The sequence below is a fragment of the Callorhinus ursinus genome, unplaced genomic scaffold (genome assembly GCF_003265705.2).
Source record: "Callorhinus ursinus isolate GAN/ISIS: 27379988/994484 unplaced genomic scaffold, GSC_fseal_2.0 scaffold44, whole genome shotgun sequence".
Lineage (NCBI taxonomy): Eukaryota > Metazoa > Chordata > Mammalia > Carnivora > Otariidae > Callorhinus > Callorhinus ursinus.
This window is the reverse complement of record NW_027397106.1, coordinates 7,189,830-7,217,102: the sequence shown is the minus strand read 5'-3', so window position 1 is coordinate 7,217,102 and position 27,273 is coordinate 7,189,830. Positions and strand designations below refer to the sequence as shown.

Here is a 27,273-nt window from a genome sequence, read left to right as displayed (position 1 = left end):
CTTAACATATATTGCATTATTTGTTTCAGAGGTACAGATATGTGATTCAACAGTCTTGCACAATTCACAGCACTCGCCACAGCACATACCCTCCCCAATGTCTATCACCCAGCCACCCCATCCCTCCCACCCCCCCACCACTCCAGCAACACTTAGTTTGTCTCCTGAGATTAAGAATTCCTCATATCAGTGAGGTCATATGATACATGTCTTTCTCTGATTGACTTATTTCACTCAGCATAACACCCTCCAGTTCCATCCACGTCATTGCAAATGGCAAGATCTCCTTCCTTTTGATGGCTTTATGCTTGTTTTTAAAACTCTAGAAACAATATCTCATTCCTACCACATCAAAAAAAGGCCTCTTATCACTGCTTCCTTAATGCATAGATAACAGTTTTTCCACAAGATTTTACCCATTAAGCTTTAAAGAAAGAGTTCCTAGAACATGTCTCTGAGCCATCATCTGTACATGAAATCAACAGGCAAGGATACTTGGGAGGATTTGTTCTATAATTGCCCCCATGTGGAAATTCACAATGACTCTTAATGGATTAGAGGCTCTGAGAAATTCTGCATGAAATGAACTTGATTAAACATGGTTAGCCTAGTGTTTTCCAGATTTATTGAGCCACAGACCATTTTCATATGCATTGTCTCTTAAAAACATGTTTTGGGAAATATCGTTCTAGAGAATGCTATGTAAAATCGTTGGTGTAAGTGAAAAGAAGGCTTGTTAGCATCATTTTATATATGAAGCTCTTTTTCAGCGGAGCATTATAATCTGCGCCCAAGTATGGGCTAATATTCATTAGGTAAGCCTGGGACAAGTCTGAGATTGTTTAGTTAACCGAAGTAGGATGAAATGGACTAGGCAGGAATGATGGCTCTCTTCTTGCTCTAAGATGAGAGGTTGGAGGGGGAGAATGGGACTGTGTGGCCAGTCCAGCCTGCAGAGCAAGGCGTATCAGGGGAGGTGACAGTCATTCCACACAGCACCTTCTGTCAGCACTTAATAACACTCTTAGGAGCAGGCCCCAAGTCTCTAAGAAGGGACCTATCTTGGAAGAATGAGAGCACCCACGGAAGCTGCTATGGCAGAGCCAGACATGTGGCCTGTGACGTCTGTGACCCTGAGCAGGTCCCCTCCATCATGCTGCAGTGATGCCCTCAGACCTGGAGGGTACCTGGCTTCTCTTCACTTCCCACTCTCATGTCTACGTCGCATGGACTCATTTTTGATACTATATTTCATCTCAGTAATTCCATCACAGTGCCAAAGGGATCCTTTACCTACCATCCATTCCGACCTACCCGTACCATGCCCTAAGGCACTGGTTCTCAAACTTTACTTCCAGAATATCCTGGAAGGCCTGTGAAAATCACTGCTGCCATCTCCCCAGCAGCCTTCCTGATTCAGTAGGTCCAGAGTGCGGCCCTAGAATCTGCAGGTCTAGTGAGTTCCACACTTGGAAAAGCGAAGAAACAAAAATGTAGAAAGATGCATGTAATTCCCACTTATGTAACCATAACCTAAATTTATAACCACTGTCAATCTTTTGCCATATTTTCTTTTATCCTTGTCCTGAAATATTTTAAAGGAAATTGCTTCATGGTATTTCATCCCTAAATATATTGTATTTGGGAAAGAAGGACATGTTCCTACATAACCGTAAGTTTTACATCTAACAAAACTGAAAACAGCTTGCTGATATCATGTGATACTGTTATAGACTGAATGTTTGTGTCCACCCCCCACCCCCCACCCCCGCCCAGGTTCATATGTTGAAACCCTATCCCCCACTGTGATGGTATTAGAAGGCGGGGCCTTTGGGAAATAATTAGGATGAGATGAGGTCATGAGGTTGGAGCCCTCATGAATGGGATTGGGCCCTTAGAAGAGTCACAAAAGAGCTTGTTTCCTCTCTCCGCTCTGGGCCACGTGAGAATACAATGACAGGTGGAAAAAAGGGTTCTCACCAGAATCCAACCAAGCTGGCACCTTGATCTCGAACATCTAGAGAAATTTGTATATCAATTTCTAAATTTCTGTCTATAAACTTATAAATTTCCATTGTTTATAAATTTCATTTATTTTATTGTTGTAATAAATTTCTATTGTTCATAAGCCACTGGTTTATATACCAAAGTCAATAGTACTTCGTTATACCAGCCTGAACTAAGACAGATGCCCATTCTCAAAAATGTTTCCTACAGCTGTTCAAACTGGGATCCACTAAAGAATCACACATTGCAGTGGTTACTATTGTCTCTTGAATCTCTTTTAGTCCAAAGGAGAACCCAAACACATGCTTTTTTTTTTTTTCTTCACGACGTTGACTCATTGAAAAGACATGTCCTGTAGAATGTTCTACTTTGAGTTTGTCTGATTTCTGCATGATGTCATTTAATTTTTACTTTATCCCCTGTATTTCCTATAAAGTGAATGTTAGCTTCAAAGGTTTGATTAGATGCAAGTTAAACATTTTTGTTAGAATACTTCACAGGCAAGGCAATGTCGTTCACATTCTACCACAACAAGAAGCACCTAAGCTGGCTTCCTAGTATTCAATACTAAGATCAATCACCAAATAAAAGGTGACAGCTTAAGCCTTCATTTTTAAAGTTCTATTTTTCTACTTGCAGTCAGCAAGTGTCCTGTGGGTACCATGTCAGTATTCCTATTCCTCATCAATCTTTCACTTAACGGTGTTAGCAACCGTTGATGATTCTTGCTTGAAATGGTGATTTCATTAAGGATGGAAAAGTGATTTTCTAGTTTTGCCATTCCTTGTACAATTTTTAGCCAACATTCTTTTGTAAAAGAGAAATTTTTTCATCAATCAGAATTATTTGGTTACTCTAAGATACATTTCCTACGGAAAAACCTGGCCACCGTAAGATTAAGATATGACAATGACAATGGGTACAGCTGGATTGTACTCTCTCAGACTCCCCCTCCCAGTCAGCTGGGGCTTTACTGACAAGGACCCAGACAGAGAGGAAAAGAAATGACCCTGATCATCTGAAATGTTCTAGATAGAAGCTGGGTCTTTGAAACAACACAAGAACATTGATATTGACATTGGGAAATAAGCTCAGAGCTACCCTGGCAACAAGGAGAGACCAGGTGGGGATGACTACAGATGGAAGACAGGTGGTCTTGGTTTGGTAGATGAGAAGGAGGCAAAGTCTCCTAGAAAATTCTGGGAAAACTGTGGAAAACCAACCCAACAGGCCAGTTAATAAATGAATGTGACAAGTAGAAAAATTTATTTTGCATGCGAGTCATCTTCATTTGGGGACTGTTATCTTTCCTAATTGACCAATAAATAAATTATTGTGTATCAGAGTGAGGGTATATATGTATCTATGTCAATTGGCAAATGAGAGACTAACCTTTTACTAGTTTATTGGCAAATATTTGTTAGCTCAAAAAAAGATTTATTTTGTATTAGGTAACACATTCCATTTCCATGGTTAGAGATAAAATTTAAATAAGAAAGCCATACTATATAATATTATTCAAAAAAATTGCTACTTGGGTGAATTAACTTAAGAATGCTTTACTGAGTAATTCCTTAATACCAAATTCTCAAATTTTTCCACTGAAATACCTCTAATGATGGAAGAGATAAAGCCTCTACTCACAGGAGGTCTGCCTGACCCCAAGATCAAATTTATTTTCCACCTCCTATTAAAATATTAACTGAGGCCACCTGGGTGGCTCAGTCGGTTAAGCATCTGACTTCAGCTTCGGTCATGATCTCAGGGTCCTGGGATTGAGCCCTGCGTCTGGCTCCCCACTCAGCAGGGAGTCTGCTTTTCCCTGTTCCTCTCCCTCTGCCTCTCCCCCTGCTCATACACACACACACTCTCTCTCTCTCTCTCTCTCTCTCAAATAAGTAAAATCATTAAAAAAATATTAACTGGAATTCTGGGCTCAACTCCGTACAGTATCATTATTTGTTTTATATTAAAAAATAGTAATAATGCCCTTCAAAACACTGAGTAGAATCAGTGCTACAGAAATACAGGGGGATTCAGGGTCCTAATCCATAAAACTGGAGGACGAGGGCACCTATCTCATAGGACTATTACAGATATCAACCGAGTTAATATTTATAAAGTCCTTGCAACTGTGATTGGCACATAGTTGGCACTCTAAAAGTATTTGTTAAAAAAAATTAAAGATTTTTTTTTCAAGCTCATCCTATTGTTTTTATCTACCACCATACCTCCCAGAGTCTTAGTAACCCAGTTTGAGTGTGATTTTAATACTTAAGGCCGTAATTATGGTTGGAGTAAGAGAAGACGCAGAATGTGATCGTTTATTTGGGCTGAGTTAGAAAAGGAATCAAAGAACAGAGGGAAACGGATGCGAAGCCGGGACAGTGGCAGAGAGTAGTGGTGTCCAGGCAGGTTTATGGTGCAGCTTTCAGCAAACGCTTCAGGGCCCCGGCCCCAGGCCGTGTGCCAGGCACTGAGGACTATGGGAAACTACCAACAGCTGTCAAGATGATGTACTGCAGTGTTTCCCAGACCAGTTCCATCAAAAATAAAGTGTAAGTGGCCCCAGCCTGGATGTCCACAATCAGAATCAATGGGGGTACCCTCGGGGCATCAGGAGTTTTAAACACCAATTCCTTATGTAACTAGAATGTGAAAACCATTGTTGTAAGGGGATATTGCTCAAGGTTAATACCCTTTTCTCCTTACAAATACTAACTTTACAAAGAGTTTAAAAAAATATAATCTCTGCACCTTATCAAAATAGTCAGAATTGTTGGCTGGAAGAAAATGTAGTAATCATCTAGTCCAGTAATTCCTAATTCCTAACTCTAGTGGCATGCTATAGTAACCGGGGGAGTTAAACCAGCAAAAAAATCCACAGGCCCCACCCCAAAACAAGTAATTATCAGAAATCCTGGGGCAAAAACCTGGACATAAGTGTACTTAAAAGTCCTCTAAATATTTGTAACGTGCAGCCAGGATTAAGAATCATTAATCTGGCCCAACCTCATTGTGCAGATGTGGACACAGGACTTGGAAATTAAATGACTTGCCTACGATGGTAGAGCTTTCTTCAAAAGGTAATTGTGTAAGATAGACCGGCTATGTTCTAGTGCAGTGTTTTCCAAAATAAAGGTAATGACCCATTAGTGAATTATGAAAGCAGTCTAGTGCATCCTGACCAGAATTTTTTAAAAAATGAAATAGAATAGAAGACATCAGAATACATATCAAGCAGTGATGGTATTATTTCGTAGTGTGTGTTCAGTGACTAGATGTTAAATGTGATTCTCATTTGGGGTTCTTGTCCAAAAAGTTGGAAAGTCCAGCTCTGGAGTTTCCTTATAATTCTAATATCTAAGGACAGAAGCTCACATTTGTGTACAGGAGGGATACCACCACCTCCTCTGCCCAGCAGGTAGCCCGCAGAGAGGGTCTGCATGTCACTGAGGTCAAGAACACAGGCTTGGAGATGAAAATACCTCCAGGTAAGTTGAGTCTGTGCCCCTTATTGGTGACGAAAGCATGTGCAAGAAGTTAAACGCGCTATGGCTCAGCTACCCAAACTGTAAAGTGAAACCCACCTCACAGGATTGTTGGTTTTAAATAGCACAATCTCTATAAAGCACTTGGCATAGCGTCTGGCATATAGAAAACGGTCAGTAAATCCAAGTATCGAAAAAAGCACTCGTGAGCTATCATTTCCCGACTCTGAGAAGACATGAACTAAACATGTACTGAGATGAGGATGGTCTTTGGAGGGAAGTGTATTCTTGGGTCTCATGTTTATTTTAGAAGAACGAAAGTTTAAAAAATAGCTAAAGTGATTGCTTCAACAGGCAAAATATTAACAAGAACAATTTTCTGTTTTCACAGAACTGGAAGTTACGGCATCACAAAGATACCTGCTTACCCTGGAGACAAAACATTCCAATTCTTTTTTTTTTTTTTTTTAAAGAATGCCTTGTCTTACAGATGTACAAGCCAAGTGTGTAATCAGCCACTTGATGTCATAACTTAGTTTTATTCTTAGTTTCTTTCTTTCTAGAAAGATATTAGTCAACATTGGCAGGGGAAAAAAACGTTTTGCATTCTTTCCTGGTAGCTGGATCCCAAATAAAAGGAAAAATTAGGCTGTTGGCTCAAAACCTCCCTACAGTTGCTCATGGAGCCCCCATTCCTCTTTTGCTCAGATCCTTTGCATAAGCATGCGTGTGTCTGAGGTACAGGTCTCCACTTTTAACATGCAGCTTCTCAATCAAGAAATACACTCCCCCACACTCACCCATGCCTCGGCCTCCAGTTTATAAAGAGACAACAGCTCATCTGGTCCTAAAATATAGACATGCCTGGGATATTAACATTTGTATGGCAGTTGGTAAAAAACCCGAATGTTCTTTTTCCTCTTATTCCTGTGAAAGCATATGAATGTTCTATAATGTCATGTGCATATATATATATACATATACACACATGCATGTATGTGCAGTTACACACATAAAAAAGACTGCGATTATATAAGTTGGCAGACCATAAATGTAGTGGGCTAGGCATTGTGGAGGATTTAGAGATGCATAAAAACTAGCCCTGTCATCAAGATGCTTAAAATCCAGTAGAGAAGATAGCACATGAGCACAAATAACTCTAGTCCAGGAGAAAATGCAGCGAGAGCCAGAATAGACACAGTCCAGCACCGCGGGAGCTCAAGGGAAGAGATTCCATGCATCCAGCAGGTGCAGGGGCCTAGAGCAGAGGAGGCATCTGGGCAGCATCCTGAGAGATGGACTGGAGTCACCTCCGCTGACGTGAGGTGGTGTGTTGTCCTAATGAGGGAGCCCATAAACAAGGATCCGAAAATAGGCAGGAAAGCATGCCCGGGGAAGCAGTGAGGAAGTCACTTTGGTCAGAGCACAGGGCCTATAAGGGAAATAGAGCTCAAGAGTTTGGGGGAAAAGGTTATGTGGTAGTTTTCTCAGCTGCTGTAACAAATTGCCCCAAACGGGTGGGTTAAGATAACAAATACATTATCTTACAATTCTGGAGGAAAGAAGTCCAAAATGGGTCTCACTGGGCTCAAAGCAAAGTGTCTGCAGGACTGTCTTCCTTTCTGGAGGCTCTAAAGGAGAATCCATTCTCTTATCTCTTCCACTTAAAAGTTGCTCCCATTCCTTGGCTCCTGGCTCCGTCCATCTACAAAACCAGTGATGGCCGACGGCCGGTTGAGTCTTTCTCCCGTCACATTAGTCCCATCACTCTGACACTACCTCTTCTTCCACGTTTAAGGATCCTTGTGATGACACTGGGCCTACCCAGATAATCCAGGATAATCTCCCCATCTCAAAATCAGCCATTAGCAACCTTCATTCCTTCTGCAACCTTAATTCCCCTTTGCCATGGAAATCTAACCTATTCCTCGCTTCTGGGAAATAGGACGTGGACATCTTTGGGGGGCCATTATTCTCCTACCATAAAATTGAACCACAGATTAAAGGGCCCTGAACGTCAGGATTGTCATCCCCATTTCTCCTGTTGGAGTAGAGAACACAATGTCTGTCTTCAGATGAAAGATGGTTTCTTTAAAGCCCAAATATTTTCTTGCTTTTAGCTGGAATTACAGCAATTCAGTATAGTAGCCCAGGCTGTCTCGTACTGATTGAATGTTCCAGGTGGCAGTTATAGATGACTTTGATTAATAAAATATGGGGAAATAAATTAAATATTGATAAATGCAGTTTGGTATGTTCAGTTTTTCCAAACACAGGACCCACAGGGAGAGGAAATCATAAAGGAGGATCTCAGTACTGGAAATATTGGGAAGCACTGCCTTAAAAAATACGGCTTCCGATTATTCCAGTTGGTCCTCCCTGTAGTATAAATAGCATTCTTTCTCTACTATTGACACATCTCTAGGATGGCAGGGTGAAAAGTTTGGAAAAGATTTAAAAATATAGATTTGGCAAATGCATTTCATCTTCCAACTTGTTTATGGTTTGATCAATAATTCATCCCTCAGCATCTGTCTCTTAAAGACGATCTTGTCTGTTGTCTTTATGGATGACAAATTAGGATATTAAAAAAACAAATACCTTCTTTTTAAAGCACACAGTGTCTCAAATGAAATGCCCCAAATTTATAGCGTGTAGATAACAAAAACAAATGACTTAAAGCCGTACAACAGGAAGACAGAAGAAATATCTGATAAAACAGGAAGCACAAATGTGATAATGGAAAATCCATCTGGGTTTGGATGTGGAGCTGTTCAAATGGCCTTTATTTATTTGCTTAGCCAATTTGAAGTTTCTCCCTTTAAAAATACCACTGCAGTTAAAATGCCCTACCATGAACTACCGGAGGGTAAGATTACATAGCCACTCGTTGCACTGAGCACCGATTCCTTTCTAGTCCAGCTGTTGGTATAGAATATATTTTCCCCAAATTCCTAGAGCTTGCCTTTTGGATCTGAATAAAGACATGGTGAAAAGGCAGCACCAACTAGTTCTGTGGAAAGCCACATCTAGGCAGGGAGAGGGCTGTCAGTTGGGCACACGGACTGTGTGCAGTTTTTCGACAAGTCACAGTGAGCCCTTCTTGAGCACTTACTATGCACAGGGTTTTGTAGAATTACTGATCCTCATAGCCACTCTGTGAGCCCTGCACTAGTATTAATCTTATCCCTACACTCCTAGTAACCTTCTAAAGAAACTAAGGCTTAGAGAGGTTAATTTGCCCGCCACCTCTAGTGAGCGAGGGGTAGGCAGTCAATCCCTTGGCTATTTTTTTTTTTTTAACACAAATGTAGTCATTTCACTCCCCTGCTTTGTAACATTATCTCTTTAAAACTCACAATCCTGTGGTTCTCCGTATTGGCTCAGCATTAGAATCCCTTGCGGACCTTTGACAAAATACCATTGCCCAGAATCCACTCAGGACCACTTACAAACAACAGTAACACCCATGATGGCAAATATTTATATTGGGCTCACAACGTGCCAAACATTTTCCTGAGGGCTACAAATATTTTCATTTAAGCCGCTAAATAACTCTGTGATGAAGACATCATTAAGTATCGCCAGTTTAGAAGCGAGGAGATGAGGCTCCAAAGGATTAACTGCTTAGCTCAAAGTCGGGTGAGAGAGCTGAGGTCCTGATCCCAGGCAGTCTGGTCTCAGAGTCCGTACTCGGAAAACAAAAATGAACCAAACTACGCAACCACAACAAAAAGCCTTGCTGGTAACCTCTGCAGGATGCCAGAGAACCAACCCACGATTTTTTTTTTAAATGGCAAATAAACACATAGAAGCAGGCATTTATTCTGCCTTTATGTGTATAAACTGTACCTTAGGAAAGCTAGTGATCTCTCTTTTTAGGAGAATTTTGACTAATAAATGAATGAGTAATAAAATTAGAATATCGGGGCGCCTGGGGGGCTCAGTCGTTGGGCATCTGCCTTCGGCTCGGGTCATGATCCCAGGGTCCTGGGATCGAGCCCCGCATCGGGATCCCTGCTGGGCGGAGAGCCTGCTTCTCCCTCTCCCACTCCCCCTGCTTGTGTTCCCTCTCTCGCTGTCTCTCTCTCTGTCAAATAATAAAAATAAATAAATAAATAAATAATAAAATTAGAATATCATCATTTTGCAATCCTCAACAAAGTAATGAATCTAAGCCACGATCATCAACGGATGCCAATTTCTCAAGAAGAGGTGCCCAGATTCTTCTTTATAGAAGTACACGTCACCTCTTATGAAGTGTTCTTGCTAGAAAAACCAAGTCTCTCCAAGTTTCTATAACCAAATACCATTTTGGAATAAAACAAGAGACCAGAGGAACATGTCACATGCAGGACCTTGTGGGCCACAATCAGCAAAATCCAGACCATGGGGAACTCAACAGACAAAACGCTGGATTTCTTCACATATAAGTTGGGAGAGAGAAAGAGAGATGGTGCCTATGGGTTAAAAGATTCATATAAACTAATTGCAACATACGAATGTATCATGTTTGGATCCCAATTTGATCAAATACCGGAAAAAAAAAATAAAATCTGGGGACATTTGAACATTGACTAGATATTTGATGCTCTTAAAATAATTATTCATTTCTTTTTAGGGTGAGAATTGTAATTATGTTTTTAGAAAGAGAGCATACCATTCATAGACATACACTGAAATATTTATGGGTACAATGAGAAATATATAGCAATAATTACTATTTAAATAGTTATTTAAGGATGTGTATTTAAAGTAGAACTGATTTGACTCCTGGCTCTCTCCAGCACTTTTATTAACTTTCTCGATGCCTTAATTGAAATCATAATTCTCATCGTCATCATTTTTTTTAAAATACCCTGTGTGTGGCAGGTCTTTAATTAGTGTTTTTTTTTTAATTAATGATAACAATAATAGATTATGTGGGATTAGAGCACACTAAATCCTTCTCTAGAGCCCCCTGGCCAAGAGAATGCTACTCAGAAATAATTGTCAAATTACACACACTTCTGGAGAGTTGTGCTCACTGCTCAGCCATTCTTGAACTGACCTTTTATTGGCTTCTCTATCACATTTCCTCAATGGCCGTTCTATCTTCACTCCTTTTTTTTTTAAGATTTTATTTATTTATTTGTGAGAGACAGAGAGAGCACAAGCAGGGGGAGGAGCAGAGGGAGAGGGAGCAGCAGGCTCCCCGCGGAGCAGGGAGCCCGATGCGGGGCTCGATCCCAGGACCCTGGGACCATGACCTGAGCCGAAGGCAGACTTAACTGACTGAGCCACCCAGGGGCCCCAGTCTTCCCGACTTTTTACAATTTTTCACATCTCCTCTCAAGACATAATGCTTATTTGTAAAAAGTTCCTTATTTTCTCCTCTGTACCCTTCAAAATATCTGTGCTATTTTATGTTTCACTCATTTGCTAATTCATCCATTCATTGAAAACTATTTAGTGAGCTCCTGTTCTGTGTGGAGAACAGGTGTGAGGATACCGTGGTAGAAAGACAGACACAATTCCTTCCCCGTGGATACGCAGAGACCATTTGAACATCTCTTGGTATGCTTCCCATCCTTTCCTCCTCTCTTCCTTTCGAAGACCAATGGCTCCCCTCTTCCCTAGGAACTTGGAAAATTTAGCCAGGTAGAAAATAAAAACACAAAAACAACAACAAAAAACCCCCACAGGCTTAAGAGTTGAAACAGATCTGGGCTCAAATCATGATTCTACTGCTTAGTAGAGATACAACTTTGAGCAAAGACCCTCTCTGAGCTTACGACCTGATCTGCAGAATAAGAATACCCAAGTCACAGTGCTGTGGGAACATGAGGTAAATATGGCCCAAAGCTGAGTAAAACCTGTGGCACGTAGCAGACACTTGCGGACAGCATTGCCATCATCATCATCACACCATCAAGCTTCCCCACCCTCACATAGACTTTCAATTATCCTTGCTCAGTGGCTTTTTCTCCTCTATCTGCAGAAGGATGTGGCCACACCACACAGATCATGGGGGCCATATAAGAACGTTTCTTCCTAGCCCCCAGGGAACTCCCACTTCCATTGGAGAAAAGGTGTTGCCTTCCTGAACCATCATCATCAGAACCATGCCTTTTCCCATCTCTGTTTCTCTCTCAGGTATGTTTTTCCTCGCCTCTTATTCAAAGGATGAGATGCTGATGACAAATGCATACACACGGGACCTCTGAGAAAGAAGCTTTACTTTAACTGGCTCTCACTGGGCTCAGTTGTGCACACCTGGCCCTTTTTGGTTACACTGGAAGCAAAGATCAGCACATAAAGTATAGGGTCTTTACCTTTCAACTTTCCAGAAAGTATTTTCTTTTTTTTTTTTTTTTAAGATTTTATCTATTTGAAAGAGAAAGAGAGAGTGGGGAGAGAGGAAGAGAGAGAATCTCAAGCAGACTCCGTGCTGAGCAGGGAACCCAGTGTGGGGCTCAATCTCAAGACCCTGAGATCATGACCTGAGCTGAAATCAAGAGCCCAACGCTTCACCGACAGAGTCACCCAGGCACCCCTTGACAAAGTATTTTCAATTGTCCTTTTATCTTCCACTCAGACTCCACCAGGAAATTCACAGAACTGCTCTTACTAACCTTACTTAGGGGTGAGAAGTCTGAGTCCCCGGTTGGTTAAGCAAGTCGCGGAACAACAGGCTGGATGGTGGTGGTGGAAAGGGTTGTGCCACTCTTTCTGGAGTCTGTTCACCAGGAGACAATTCTCTCTTCTCCAGTCATATCCCATAACAGGGAGTTTGCTGCCCACAGAAAAGAGTCTAAAGGGAGAATGACGTAAAATAAGAGGACAGAGATTAAAGCGGATGGAAGAAAAATCAGCTTTTGAGAAGTAAGAGAAAAAGGCTAAATCAGCATTTTTAGCAGCTGCCCTAGGGGTTGCTGCACCATGCTGGGCTGTCCTCTCTACCAGAGTGTTCTGATTTGTCAGCAGATCCTTTAAAACATCACTCACTCATTCATCATGGATTGCTCAGCTACTGAAAGCCCCCTACAACGGTGCTGGGCTTGTAGGCACCCAAGGAAGCCAGAGACCACACTCCAAATCATTCTCTATTGCTGGGATTTTGTGATAAATGCCAGAAGTTTCAACTAGCCCACAGGACTCCTCTGTACAACAATCACAGATGACCTCACCCATCCGGCTGGGGGCCCAGGGGCATCCTCCACAGCGGAGTTCACATCTGTGTCTCAGTTAAGTTACCTCTCGTCCTGGAATCCTGGCCCCATCGTGGGATTCAAATAGAATTGTGAAGAAAGGTGCTCTCGTGTAAGATATTCTTATCCAACTTCATTCCAAAAGCTCAAATGTGCTCCACTACATTCATGTGAATTGACCAGAGACAATGGAGGATGGAGAGACAGTCCAGGGCTTCTCTAGAAGGCAGGACTCTTTCACCTTGGGCTCACTTTTAACATACACATTGGCACAAGGTCATTGGCTGAGGCTCAGATATTTCTAGAGAAAGTTTAGTATGTATATTTGAGGCCTTGATTTACATGGGAGCCGAAGAGCTTCCTAGGAAAAAGACCTGAACTCTGTATACCCAGGGAGATTAGACACAACACACACACACACACACACACACACGCACGCGCATGTGCGTGCGTGCGTGTGTGTGTGTGTGTGTTCAAAGCATGCCGGTGGTTCCAAAGCAGCCAGATTACAGGGAGAATGATGGGGACCAGTGAGGGAAAACACTCCAGGAGGGAGGAAGGTCTCTGGCCTTGGGAGCTCGGGGCACTGGTGATTTAGGAATCACGAGGAGCCTTATACTTCTTAGAAGTCAGTGTCACTGAAACCCAAGTACAGCAGGACTCTATTTCTAACAGCAAAAACATATGATGGGATTCCAACCTCAAAGGCAGACACTAATTTTGGTCACACCCACTGGCATTAGGAACAATATTCTAGCTCAGTGGCATCACTGCAGACCTATCAGGTGAGAGACTGAGAAATTAGGAAGTCCGCAATAAGCAGGGCTGATCCGTGGACATATGTGAGCCTGACTGGAGAGTTCCAGAAATTGCTGAGGAGGGGAATACTGTCTAATCAGCTAAATGCAGATGCCCCCGCCTTTAGCCTTTCTCAGCTATTTTGGCAGCCAAAGACAAGACAAAACAAACAAACCCCAAACCCCATAAATCCAGTTCTCAAAAGAGTTGGTGAATAATATTAAGGTTTTGGAAGAGCCTCAGTAAATTGCACTCCTCTTTCCCATCTGGGTTCTGGACAAGTTGAGGAGATGAAACATAGGTAGAGCAAATGGGGGTCAACTCGGCTGCTGCTAAAGATCAGGCTGAAAGAGTAGGCTTTAGGTCTGATGGTCAAGTGGGCTGAAATTAGACAGACTTACCCACAGGTAGGCATTTGCTGGACCAGGGCGGGCTCAGGCGGGACAGACAGTACAGAGAGGTGTTGTACTCTCTTGGAAGGTTCACTCCAAAAAGGAAGAAGCAGAGCTGAAACAAGAGGCCTAGCAATTCTTCCAAAATTATGATCAGATTACTCACTCCAGTGCCCCAGGGGTGGAAGGAGTAAATGGGTAAAGAGAGACAAGGCCTGTGTCTAGGGAGATCCTCATTATAGAAACTGGGAGAGGAGAAAGTTCCTCTCTCTCCTGTATCCACCGGGGGTCTTCCAGGAAAGCAAATCCATGCGAGGACGTTGTTAACTAGAGTTACGAAACACAGGGAACTGGTTACAAAGGTGTTAGAGTGGCTGAAAGAATATTCTGGATTGGAGGAAGCATCCCAAAGACCAACAACTGGGAAGCCACTACCCGTCTTAGGGCTGGAGGGACAAATGAAGAAGCTGGTATTACCTGAGCCCAGGAGCTGGGGCCACTTGGGAGACCCTGTGCATCATAAGGAGCCTATTTGGGCACGAGCTGGAGCCACACAGGAGTCATGGTGGCTGCTGGATAGGCCTCCTGAAGCAGAGGAGAAGGGCAAGAAATACCCTGGCTTCTCCTTTCCTCCCAAACTCCAGCCTCCAGCATTTGCCTCTGATGGGCAAACCTCGTCTAGAGCCGGTGGTCAAGAGAGCCCGAGGAGCAGAGCTTGTGACTGTCAGACAGACAGAGCACAGGCAGGGGACGGATCTGAGAGCAAACAGGCAACGAGCCAGCACAACCTTTAACAAGGAAGAGTTTTAAGAACATTTTTTGTCAGTAGATTAGAGAGGAATTCATCTAGGGACTCCTGGGTGGCTCAGATGGTTAAAAGTCTGCCTTCAGCTCAGGTCATGATCCCAGGTCCTGGGATGGAGCCCCACATCGGGCTCCTGGCTCAGCGGGGAGCCTGCTTCTCCCTCTCCCTTGGCCTCTCCCCCTGCTCATTCTCTCTCTCTCTCTCTCTCTCTCTCTCTCTGTATCTCTGTATCTCTGTGTCTCAAATGAATAAATAAAATCTTTAAAAAATTTCATAAAAAAAGAGGAATTCATATACCTATCACGCAACAGAGCCTTTCCAAATTCTCTTTATTTCTTCAAATTTCTCTCCTGCAGCAGTGCCATGTCTCTCCCCATCTCTCCTCCCTGCTGAGCTCTCTCTCTACCCCCGTGGCTGTCCTCTGCTCCCCACCCCTCTCTCTGAATCCCTTCCACAAGAGCCTTGTTTAAAAGTCACAGGGACTTCAGTTGACCCCCCCCCCCCCCACCTTCTCTATCAAAGATGGTGCTCCTTGGGGCCCTCTCGGTGGCCGCTCAGGCCTTTGAGATTGGGTAAAGGGTATTCATGTGACCAACCTGGGCATCAGAGTGTAGTCGAGGCAATCCAATCACCCAGCTGAGGAGGGAGGAGTCACCTGCTCAAAAAAAGGTCGTCAGCAGGAGCCCTGCTGCTTTCCTTTCCTCCTTCAGTTTAGAGCACTTGATCACTTGGTTACCCTGGTTAATGCCTAAGTCAAAATACAGCCCCTGCAGCCCCCACCTGGCCTACAGGGGTGTTTGCTTTGGATCTAACAGAACTGAAAGGACCTCTTTCTGTTTCATTTTCTTGGAACCATAGAATTTAGATATCTGTGGTTTAGCTCACGGGCTCACCTTTGGAGGGTGGTAATCACTGCTATTTCAAGGTGGATGAAAAAGATTAGAATAGTGCCTGGGACATAATAGGAATTTGAAAACTGTGTGTTGATAACACACAGCTAGATTCTCTGATTGCATTCTCTTGCTAGTGCTGCCATAACCAAGTACCACATCCTGGGTGGCTTAAACAACAGAAATTTACTTTCTCACAATTCTGGAGGCTAGAAGTCTGAGATCAAGACTTTTTTTTTTTTTTTTTTTCTGGCCAGCGTTAGTTTCTTCTGGGGTCTTTGTTCTTCTGAGGCCTTCTTGTGTGGATGGCGGTCTATTCCCTCTGTCTTCACGGGTTCTTCCCTCTGTAAATCTATGTCCTGATGTCCTCTTCCTATAGGGACATGACTCAGATTGGATTAAGGCTCACCCTAATATCTCCTATGTCCAAATAAGGTCACATTCTGAGGTGTAGGGGTTAAGACTTCAACATATGAAGTTTGGGGGAGGGACATAATTCAGCCCATTACAATTATTTACTCGAAGTCATATTGCATCTCATGCAATAGATTATTATTGTTATTATTTTATTATCTGAACGACAGAGGACAACACAGATATTTCCATGGTTAACTTTATTGTTGGTAGTGGCAGGACCAGGATTAGACTATGGATTTCCTGGCACCCTAATCCATCCCTGCTGGCTCTGTTAGACTGTCTTTGCATCATGCTGGGATAACAGCATAGTTGTTAGATGATCAAGCTGTGTAGGTATACCCAGGGGTCCAAAAACCAGATCTGCTACCTATTAGCTACTTGACCTTGCACCAACTCCTTAACATCTCTTGGCTGAGTCAGTGTAATGGGATAATAGCAGTCCCTTCCCCACTAAGAGGGATGAGGATTCAATGAGATGATATATGTTATTAGGGAGGAAAAACTTCCCCTCTACGCTCTTCTGTTTTGTCTTTGGGGACCTGCAAATTAAACTAACAAAAGATAGATTAACAAGAGAAAAGGCACACCACTTTTATTACTATATACATGCATGGGAGGCCACAGAAAGGAGTGAAGCTCCAAGAAGCAGTTAGTCTCAGGGGCTGACATACCATTTTAACTAAGGAAAGGAGGTTTGGGTTTCAGGCAATGATAAACCATGGGAAAGTAGCTAGGAAATATATGGGAGAACTAATGGAAGATGAAGGTTATTTTGGCAAGGTCTGTTTATGCAGACTCATCTCAGTGCTGACTCTCCATTTCCAGAGATTAGAGTCATTCCTGCCTCCCTGGTCTAGGGGCAGAGACGGAGGGAAGTTTCATAAAGGAAAACGTATACTCCACTTTTAGACAGACAAGTGGAGGGCAGAGAACTCTTCCTGTCGATTTTCAGTTGCCTTCAATTCAAAGTAACCTAATGCCAAAGTAGCCCATTTTGGGGTGGCATATTCTGATCCCTGCTTAGCACCTGGTGTGGGCAGTCCTGGATAATCACCCATCATTACAGTCAAAGATGACCCTCCCTTGCAGCACAGCAGGGTGGCATGGGAAAGGGATGAAGCAGTTTTGTCTCTTCTCCAGTTTTTCTGCCTAGGCTTTCCTACAAACAAGATTTTCCACATTTAAAACTATCTGATCCACCCTGAAAACTCACTCAGGTCTGTCCTCACCTCTGCACCCCTTTGCCACAGTCCTGGTTCAGGTTCCTAGAGCATAGACTGCCCTCTATCTAGCTTCCTTCCACCTCAGACACCAGGAAAAAAAATGCAGAATCCTTCATGGGCTCCCCACGCCCTTACACCTTCAGAGTAAAGTTCAAGTGCACAGCCCAGCCCCACCTGTTCTGCACGTAACTTTTCAGTCTGAATCCCCTTTCCCGCCAGCTCAGCACCCACCCAATAGCTATCACCCACTCAGGGGTGCATTCTCCTGCCTCGGGGCTTTTGAGTGGGGGCTTCATGTAGTGCTCTCTCCCTTACGCAAATGTTGCCCACTCTCTGTAATATTTCTCCGCTGCCCTGCTGCCAACCCCCTTCCTGTTTTGTCTGATTAAGGTGTCCCTCTGTGTCTCCTCTGCTCTACAGAGCTGTAATTGTGCTATTTCCTCTTTGTCTCTAACTTTAATTCATAAGGTATTTGAAGAAGGGACCACATTTCACTCATCTCAGAATCCCAGTGCCCAGCACAGGCCTGGCGTAATAGAGTGGGCATTCCTTATGTGTTTATTGAATGTAGGATGCCACTTAGTCTGTGGCACAGAAACCAACAATAATTTAATAGCTTCCTCTTGTCTAAAGTTCACAGCTTCTGTAAAGAATATATGAGGTGAATAGAAGGGGGCAGGTAGTGATCCTACAAAAATATATGGGGGAAGGAACAGTTGTAATTGTAATGAAATAGACTTCAGAAGTTTCCTCGAGGAAGATATATGTTAATTTCCCAAATGTATGAGCATCTGTGTATTTTCATGGAGAATATAGCGTCTTTTCTAACACTGAGATGCTTGAAATGGGATTATTTCCCTTCCAAATGAAAACCAATTAAATAAATTATATTTTTTCCCCTTGGTGCTTACAAAGTGTGGGAGTTGTCACCAAACATTACTAAATGTTCTAATTTAGTCATAAATGGGCTGAAAGAATGTAGCATAATTACTAAGTCCAAAGTAAGTTGTTCTAAATATTTTATCTTGTTCAGCATATGCTGCTAAAAAAAACTGCTCGAACTATAATTGTCAACATTCGATTCACAAAAAGTAAACAACAGCTGAGTATAATGGGATGATAAAGAATCTCTCCATAATTCCCAACATATGGGAAAGAGTATGTCCATTTTGAAGTGAAAGATGATCACGTTTATCAGCTGAGCTATTTTCTGTCTATAAATTCTTCCAATTGGAAAAAACATCCCCAGGAAAACTAGAGGCATTTTCCTAAGTGGACAGGAAGACATAAAAACATGTTTGATTTTGGGCAGGAGGAATTTAGACTCACTGCAGGGATAGGAGGGGGCAAAGCGAAAAACACCTCATGTTTCTGTAAGAGCAGTCATTCTAGAGTTACCAGGCATGAAATGAACAAGCATATGTGGAAAATGTCTGGGTAAATTTCTATTTATCAGTTTCAGTTTCTGTGAACACACTCGGATGGGTGGAGCCCATGATACATCTTGGCAAGATTTGGATTCATTTTAACCTGGAGGACTGAATTTCCTGAGAAGTTGCCTAAAGTATCTTTTTCTTTATCAGCTGTTTTGTGTATGTGGATTTTGAGCTCAAGGGAGACATTTAGAAACTATGTATCTTCAGAGGGAAGCACTAGAGGCGTGGGGCGTGGGGGGTGGGGGGTGGGCAGGTACTTCACAGCTGCTCTAGAAGAGAAAGATGGCGCAGGTTTCCAAAGAGCAGGGCTTGCTTCTTGGCTGAGAGACAAGGAGCAGAAGCCCTGCTAGGGGACAAAGGGCTCTGTGAAGAAATGCTGAGGAACAAGACTGCCCCTTTGTTTTTCCCCACGAATGAGGACAATCTAACTTAAATCCTTTCTGGAATGGGTAGCAGGGTTTGGGAGCAGGTATTGACGGAATAAATTTACAAGTCATTGAACCAATTAGTTGTGAATAAAACACATCTAAACAGAGAGAAATGAACAAGAGGGCTGGCTTGCTGAGAACTCTCTAAGGAGGAAAGGACATGTTCTCTATGGTGCAATGTGAGGTGAAACACAGCAATCTGGAGGCAAAGAACTGCTTTCTGAACTTCCGTTTTCTGGAGATGATAATCAGGAGTATTGTGAATATGCTTTGCCACTCTAAAGCCGCATAAGTTTTACTTACCTCATTGTACCTGTATCCTTGACATGCTGTTCTTACAAATGATAGCATTATAATTAATCAGATTAATCTCACTGAAAAAGAATAAAAGTTGCCTTTTCACAGAGCTCTTCGTTGTGCCAGGCAGTGTATCCGTCCACACACAGTGATTCTTTCTGTATAGAGACTCTGTTGGACTTAAAGGAGAAGGGAGGTGGGAGCCATAGAGAGAGCAGAGTAAACAGGCGCGCGCGCGTGCACGTGCGCACGCGCGCGCACACACACACACACACACACACACACACACACACACAGCTAAGCTATTTAAGGTTACTTCAAGGAACATAAAACAGAAAAATTCTAAGAAAAAAAAGGCACTTCAGGGAAAAACCCAGGATGACTGGCATGAAAAATCTGTAAAGGTCATTATATGAATTCTTGATGGGTAAGATGGCTTTCTCATTCCTGAGACAGAGAAAATGGCAGAAGACCTGTGTATCTGAGGGGTTTGATTGATTTCACTTCTGTCAGTATCTTTTGAAAGCCAATGTTCAACACTGACCAGGAAGAGTTGAGCAGGTGGCAAGTGTAAGACCCAGAATTGCCTTAGGCAGGAAAAAGTCACACTAAGCATGCCACACACCCAAGACAGTACAGGATGGATTGTCAGAGGGAATCCCAGAAAGGGTCTTTTGGGCGAGAAAAGAAAGAACAACAGGCGCTGAAGTAGCAGGAAGAGTCTTACTATGCTAGCTGGTAGGCATTCTAGCCCCTCTTCTTATGAGGCACACAATAATTTGTTAAATATTTGATGATGATAATGATGATGATGATGGGAAAATGTCTTAAAAATAAAATGAAGTGAAGTAGGAGGAAATGGTGTGTCTTAGCGCCCATCCCACATCATTTAATCATGAGATATAACTGGATTTCATTGAATGCAGCGTTGTAATGACACTGGATTCATGGTATGGATCCCGAAAGCAATATCCTAGACATTCTCGTTTTTGAACAATTTTGGTCATTTGGATTCTTCCCTTTAAGATGTTTTTTCCATCCATCATCTTGTCGGATGGTACTTACCTAACAACTAAGTGTTGAGTTGAGAGATGGTAATTAGATGCCACATCCTATTCTCCTGGTTTAATTTGACCTTTTCTTGATGAGGTGTTTTCTCCCCTCGGGTACTGGCATTTGAGGCCACCTAGGCAAGCTATTTTGGGTTGTTCCTTGCAGCAGAACTTCTCATATAAAGGGCTTCAATGTGAAAAGTCAGTCATTTCATTTTTTAAGTTAACATTTCTGCTGACTTAAACAGATTCTGCCCAACTTTTAGACAAAGGCATAGAACGGATGTGTATATTATATGACAAATGACAAGTGCTTCCAGAGAAGGTAAATATAATTTAGGTTCTAGATCGCTCCCCTGTCAAACTTTTCATCACTTCACTGACAATTGTAGTGATCTCCTTGCTGATGAGATTTTTGCTCTTTCCTCAAGCTGAGATTTATACTGACTTGAGATACATATTTTGGAGGAACATTTGTTTTGTGGTAGGAAGAATGAATTATCTCTCAAGTTTTCTCATTGGATTTTTCATTAAAGATTCATCCTCATTTCATGGTCCTCAGAAAATTGTTGATGCTGTGGTTTGTATTTTTTCAAAGCAGATTTTTAAGTTGGCAGAATAATTATGCTTGCATTGGTCTTTTGTGCTTAAAAAATAATTGACTGTGCTTGTGGGATATCCATATTTTACATTGACTAATTTGATTATTGGGGATGCTCAGTTTTTTGGCCTATGGGGTTTTTGTTGTTGTTTTTGTTGTTTTGCTTTTTCTCGTTTTAAGAGAAGGAGGTCAGCAGGGCACAGAAAGCCACTTCTCTGAGATTATTAGAATTTGGAGCAAACAGTTTCAGAAAGAACTGTATTTATCCCTTTTCATAAATGACAATCTGTAGGCTTGCAGGAGAAAGAGGTCCAAGCAGGAAAAAGAGACAGATTAGTTTCTGAGGAAGAATATGTGTTCGGATGCTTCTCGAATTTATGATTTTAGGGTAATTTGGTACCACCATAATCACAATATTACCATGTGTCTTTCTAGATGGTAATACTCATTTTAGCTCAGCCAGATTTATAGATGTTTGCTGATTCCTGCGGCATCTAGAGTCACTCATTCATAAATACTTAATGAGCCCTATGTAGGAGTCAGACACTTTGGCTCTATGCAAGGGACACTTTTATATTAAATCTTAGTTGGTCCTAGTTAAGATCTTGTAAAGAGAGTTAGGCACTATGCTTATGGTGTTTATTGCATTGTTCAAATATCCAGCATACATTTGCGATTCCTAAATAAGCAAACTCAAAATAGACTTGCTGTGATTCAATCTTTCTGTACAGCAATTTCATCCCTTTCAATGCTGTGGTACCTTCTATCTTGACAGTCCCTTTGCACATAAGAGCAGCTCAATAAATATTTGTTGATGGCAGACTGGGTATAGGTATGCAAAGGTAGCACCCCCCACCCCCACTGGCCTGCACTTGACTGTCCCATCATGGGGTTTCTTAGCATTTTCTTCTAATGAACTCTCAGTAGATAGCAAAGAAACGGGCCCAAACTCGCCCCAAATCCATGTTTACAGCTTTGACCAGACTGACTATCACTCTTTAAGTGTGCAAGCACAAAACAGTTAAACAGTAGAACCCAGGGAGATAGGAAGCAGACGACTTTAACCATAGCTGCTGCTACTGAAGGGGGGTGGGTGGGCTGGCCTTTACTGTGTAAGGTAAGAAGCATCCAGAGAGAAGAAGGAAGGGTATGGACTTGTATCAAGTGCGAACCCTTGGCAGGCACCCTACCAGCTGCTTGCATGAACCGTGCTTGGGTCTCATAGCAGTCCGGAGCCATCGGCATTTCAAGGTAGAAAGGACGGGTCTCAGAAGCAGTTAAGTAGCTTGCCCAAAGTCTCACAACGCACCTTTGGTAGATTGTGGACTGCGGCTCAGGCCAATGTGCTTGGAAGACCAGGCCTTTTCCATTCTGCTCAGCTGTGTCCATCCCACCTTCTGTAGTGAGGGGACACCTGCATGGCAAGCTGATCATTTGAGGTAGGCTCTCTCGATTTTAAGACTAAGAATCAGGTAATGAAGCATGTGCTGCATGTATTTTTTTTAGAAATGAGGAAACAGTGACCTCAGCCACGTGGCCAAGTCCCAGGGAACCCAGGCAAAGCAGGAGAATTGCGTTTCAGGAAGCGTAGGAAGCGTATCAGAATTAGGCTCAAGGAGACTGGGAGGAGAAAGTCGTGTGGATGCCAAGACCATTGTGGCAGCTCAGGCGGTGGAGTTCCCGGGTCTTCTGGGAGGCCTCTACCATGAACGAGACCAGTGCATTCTCTGCAGGTTTGCTTCTCTGAGCTTCTCCGTTTCTCTTTCACTGTCAACTGGTTTCCCCACCTTGTACTCACCATCCTTTCTTACAGTATCTGTGGGCCCATTGATCCTGCCTCCTCTCCACTGCAACGTGCTCATGGCTTCTCTTGGCCCCCTTTCTACTTCAAGGCTCTTTCTGTTGCATATTCTATGCAAACTCTCACTGCTAACTGCCCCGTTCTCTCCAAGGTTCTCAATTCTAACTCCTGAGAGTTATTAGAGCCAGTTTCACCTCCAGAATATCTCCAGGGCTGTTACCAGCCTATCAGTTTTGACTGTCCTTGTTTTAGGCATCCAGCTGGGTGGAGTCACCCCAGGAGAGCTCAGGAACACCTCGCTCCTTCAGCAGCGCTGAGGCACTTGAGGGCAGGGTGACTGAAATGTTGGCAGTGACTGACAAGAGTCAAAACTGATCTCCCATCAATAGCAGGTCAGCATTGGAAGGGGGAGATCCTGAAATGCGGGGACACAAGATGGTAGCTGAGCAGGGAGTGGGGGACCAGAGGCGGCACTAGGAGGAGATGAAAAGACATCCAGCGGGGAATTGAAAGTTCTTGGGAAATGAGCTGCAGACCAGGAGTCATCAATAAGACATCTGCTGGGAACAGCGGCTTCTCACAGAGGAATCACCAGAGACCTCCAGGCACACTTCTTTTCTTTCTTCTGCTTGTGAATTTCAGGAAAATGTGTACAATCTCACTGAGAGCAGAGATTTTCTTACTTCCTTGGTATAGAATCTGAGAAGATGACATTCATTGTGTATTTGTCTCTCTCAAACTTATTTTTTGAAATTATTATTTTTTTAAATAACATATAACATTGTGTTCGTGTCAAGTGTAAACCATGATTTGGTATTTATATATATTACAAAATGATCACTACGATAAGTCTAGTTAAAATCCCTCACCATACATAGTTACAATTTTTTTTCTCTTGTGCTGTGAGGACGTTTAAGTTTTATTCTCTTTGCAACTTTTGAATATGCAGTATAGTATTATTAACTATAGTCACCAGACTGTACATTATATCCCCGACTTATTTATTTTATAACTGGAAGTTTGTGCCTTTTGACCTTCTTAACCCAGTTTGCCCAACACCCACCCCTTACCACCGGCAACCACTAATTTGTTCTCCGTATCCATGAGCTTGGTTTATTTTTGTGGTTGTTTTTAGATTCCATGCATAAGTGAGATCCTGTGGTATCTTTTTCTGTCTGACTTATTTCACTTGGCATAATGCCCTCAGGGTCCATCCATTTTTTCACAAATGGCAAGATTTCTTTTTTTTTTTTTATGGTCAAATAGTATTCCATTGTACGTATATACCGCAACTTGTTGTTGTTTTTCTTTTTAATTTTTCTTATTATGTTATGTTAATCACCATACATTACATCATTAGTTTTGGGGGGTTTTTTGTTTTTGTTTTTGTTTTTCTGTGTATAATTTACTTGTTATGTTTTTTGGGTTTTTTTTATAACACCCAGTGCTCCATGCAGAACATGCCCTCTTTAATACCCATCACCAGGCTAACCCATCCTCCACCCCCCTCCCCTCTAGAACCCTCAGTTTGTTTTTCAGAGTCCATCGTCTCTCATGGTTCGTCTCCCCCTCCGACTTACTCCCCTTCATTCTTCCCCTCCTGCTATCTTCTTTTTTTTTCTTAACATGTATTGCATTATTTGTTTCAGAGGTACAGATCTGTGATTCAACAGTCTTGCACAATTCACAGCACTCACCGTAGCACATACCCTCCCCAATGTCTATCACCCAGCCACCCCATCCCTCCCACCCCCCACCACTCCAGCAACCCTCAGTTTGTTTCCTGAGATTAAGAATTCCTCATATCAGTGAGGTCATATGATACATGTTTCTCTGATTGACTTATTTCACTCAGCATAACACCCTCCAGTTCCATCCACGTCGTTGCAAATGGCAATTCCTTTTGATGGCTGCATAATATTCCATTGTGTATATATACCACCTCTTCTTTATCCATTCATCTGTCGGTGGACATCTTGGCTCTTTCCACAGTTTGGCTATTGTGGACATTGCTGCTATAAACGTCGGGGTGCACATACCCCTTCGGATCCCTACATTTGTATCTTTGGGGTAAATACCCAGTAGTGCAATTGCTGGATCATATAGTAGCTCTATTTTCAACTTTTTGAGGAACCTCCATACTGTTTTCCAGAGGGGTTGCACCAGTGTGCATTCCCACCAACAGTGTAGGAGGGTTCCCCTTTCTCCACATCCCCGCCAACATCTGTTGTTTCCTGACTTGTTAATCTTAGGCATTCTGACTGGTGTGAGGTGGTATCTCATTGAGGTTTTGATTTGGATTTCCCTGATGCTGAGCGATGTTGAGCACTTTTTCATGTGTCTGTTGGCCATTTGGATGTCTTCTTTGGAAAAATGTCTGTTCATGTCTTCTGCCCATTTCTTGATTGGATTATTTGTTCTTTGGGTGTTGAGTTTGATAAGTTCTTTATAGATTTTGGATACTAGCCCTTTATCCAATATGTCATTTGCAAATATCTTCTCCCATTCTGTCGGTTGTCTTTTGGTTTTGTGGACTGTTTCTTTTGCTGTGCAAAAGCTTTTTATCTTGATGAAATCCCAATAGTTCATTTTTGCTCTTGCTTCCCTTGCCTTTGGCTATGTTCCTAGGAAGACGTTGCTGTGGCTGAGGTCGAAGAGGTTGCTCCCTGTGTTCTCCTTTAGGATTTTGATGGACTCCTGTCTCACGTTTAGGTCTTTCAACCATTTGGAGTCTATTTTTGCATGTGGTGTAAGGAAATGGTCCAGTTTCATTCCTCTGCATGTGGCTGTCCAATTTTCCCAACACCATTTGTTGAAGAGACCGTCTTTTTTCCATTGGACATTCTTTCCTGCTTTGTCAAAGATGAGTCGACCATAGGGTTGAGGGTCCATTTCTGGGCTCTCTATTCTGTTCCATTGATCGATGTGTCTGTTTTTGTGCCAGTACCATACTGTCTTGATGATGACAGCTTTGTAATAGAGCTTGAAGTCCAGAATTGTGATACCACCAGCTTTGCTTTTCTTTTTCAACATTCCTCTGGCTATTTGGGGTCTTTTCTGGTTCCATACAAATTTTAGGATTATTTGTTCCATTTCTTTGAAAAAAGTGGATGGTATTTTGATGGGGATTGCATTGAATGTGTAGATTGCTCTAGGTAGCATTGACATCTTCACAATATTGGTTCTTCCAATCCATGAGCATGGAATATCTTTCCATTTATTTGTGTCATCTTCAGTTTCTTTCATTAATGTCTTATGCTTTTCAGTGTATAGGTTTTTTACTTTCTTCATTAAGTTTATTCCTAGGTATTTTATTCTTTTTGGTGCATTTGTAAATGGGATTTAAAAAAATTATCTCTCTGCTAGTTATTATTGTATATAAATACAACAGATTTTTGTATATTGATTTTATATCCTGCAACCTTACTGAATTCATTTATTAGTTCTAACAAGTTTTTGGTGGGGTCTTTAGAGAGCTCTGTATCATCTGCAATAGTGATAGTTTTATCTCTTCCTTTCCAATATGGATGTTTTTTTTATTTCTTTTTCTTGTTTAATTATCTGGGAGAAATTATTTTATTATATGACTAACGTACAAATGTACACTCACTATAAAAAATTCAAACAGGGGTGCCTGGGTGGCTCAGTCAGTTAAGCAGCTGCCTTCGGGTCAAGTTGTGATCCCAGGGTTCTGGGATCAAGCCCCATGTCGGGGAGCCTGCTTCTCCTTCTCCCTCTGCTGCTCCCCTTGCTTGTGCTCTCTCTCTGGCTTTCCCTCTCAAATAAATAAATAAATAAAAGTTTAAAAAAAGAAAAAGAAAAAAATACAAACAGTACAGATAAAGCCAAAGTCTGCCTTGACTCTCTTTCCCAAATCCTGCTTCTTACCCAGAGGGCATTTAGGTAGCTTTCCAGATCTGTTTTTATGCATATAGAGAGTTTCATTTGATTGTTTTGTATAAATAACAGCCCTATCCAGCACTTTGCAATCTAGAACCACTTAAACCGAAGCAGATAGGTGAGATTTCTCACACCTCAGAAATACCTGCATCCAATTTCCACACACAGATACTGAATGCCATTAAAGTCTAAGTAATTGAGGAGATAATTCAAAGGGCAAAAAAATCATTTGGTTAAAATATAAAGAGGCACCTCTCTGGTGTCGCCCCTCATTCTAGAAGCATTAGACAATCTATGGCTTGGCTCCTGATTAGTTTGGTGCTGTGAACTCTGTACACATTTACCTGATAAATAGCAGCTGAACTGAACCAGTATAAAGGTCAAGGTCAGCTGATGAAAATGAAAGTTCCCTCATCATAAACAACTATAAAAAGTCACACCAGGCAATAATAGGAAAGTGAGGACCTAAACAAACAAATGAAATTTTTATTTGACAGCCCTCCCTCCCCCAACGATTATTGTTATTTCCATTCCGGCCACATCGC

General features: G+C 42.2%; 1 long non-coding RNA gene across 3 annotated transcripts in view; it reads right to left on the bottom strand.

Moving 5' to 3' along the window:
• LOC112832175 (uncharacterized) overlaps positions 1-15,547 on the bottom strand; it is a 22,125-nt gene extending 6,578 nt beyond the window's left edge. For 2 of the 3 annotated variants that reach the window (XR_003210338.2, XR_003210337.2), the window contains exons 1-3: positions 15,280-15,547; positions 13,888-14,463; positions 12,113-12,291 (exon numbers count right to left, since the gene is read on the bottom strand). This is a non-coding gene — a long non-coding RNA (uncharacterized lncRNA). The remainder of the gene's footprint in view (positions 1-12,112; positions 12,292-13,887; positions 14,464-15,279) is intronic. The other variant, XR_003210339.2, reaches the window with a different exon arrangement.
• Between the last annotated feature and the right edge of the window lie 11,726 nt (positions 15,548-27,273).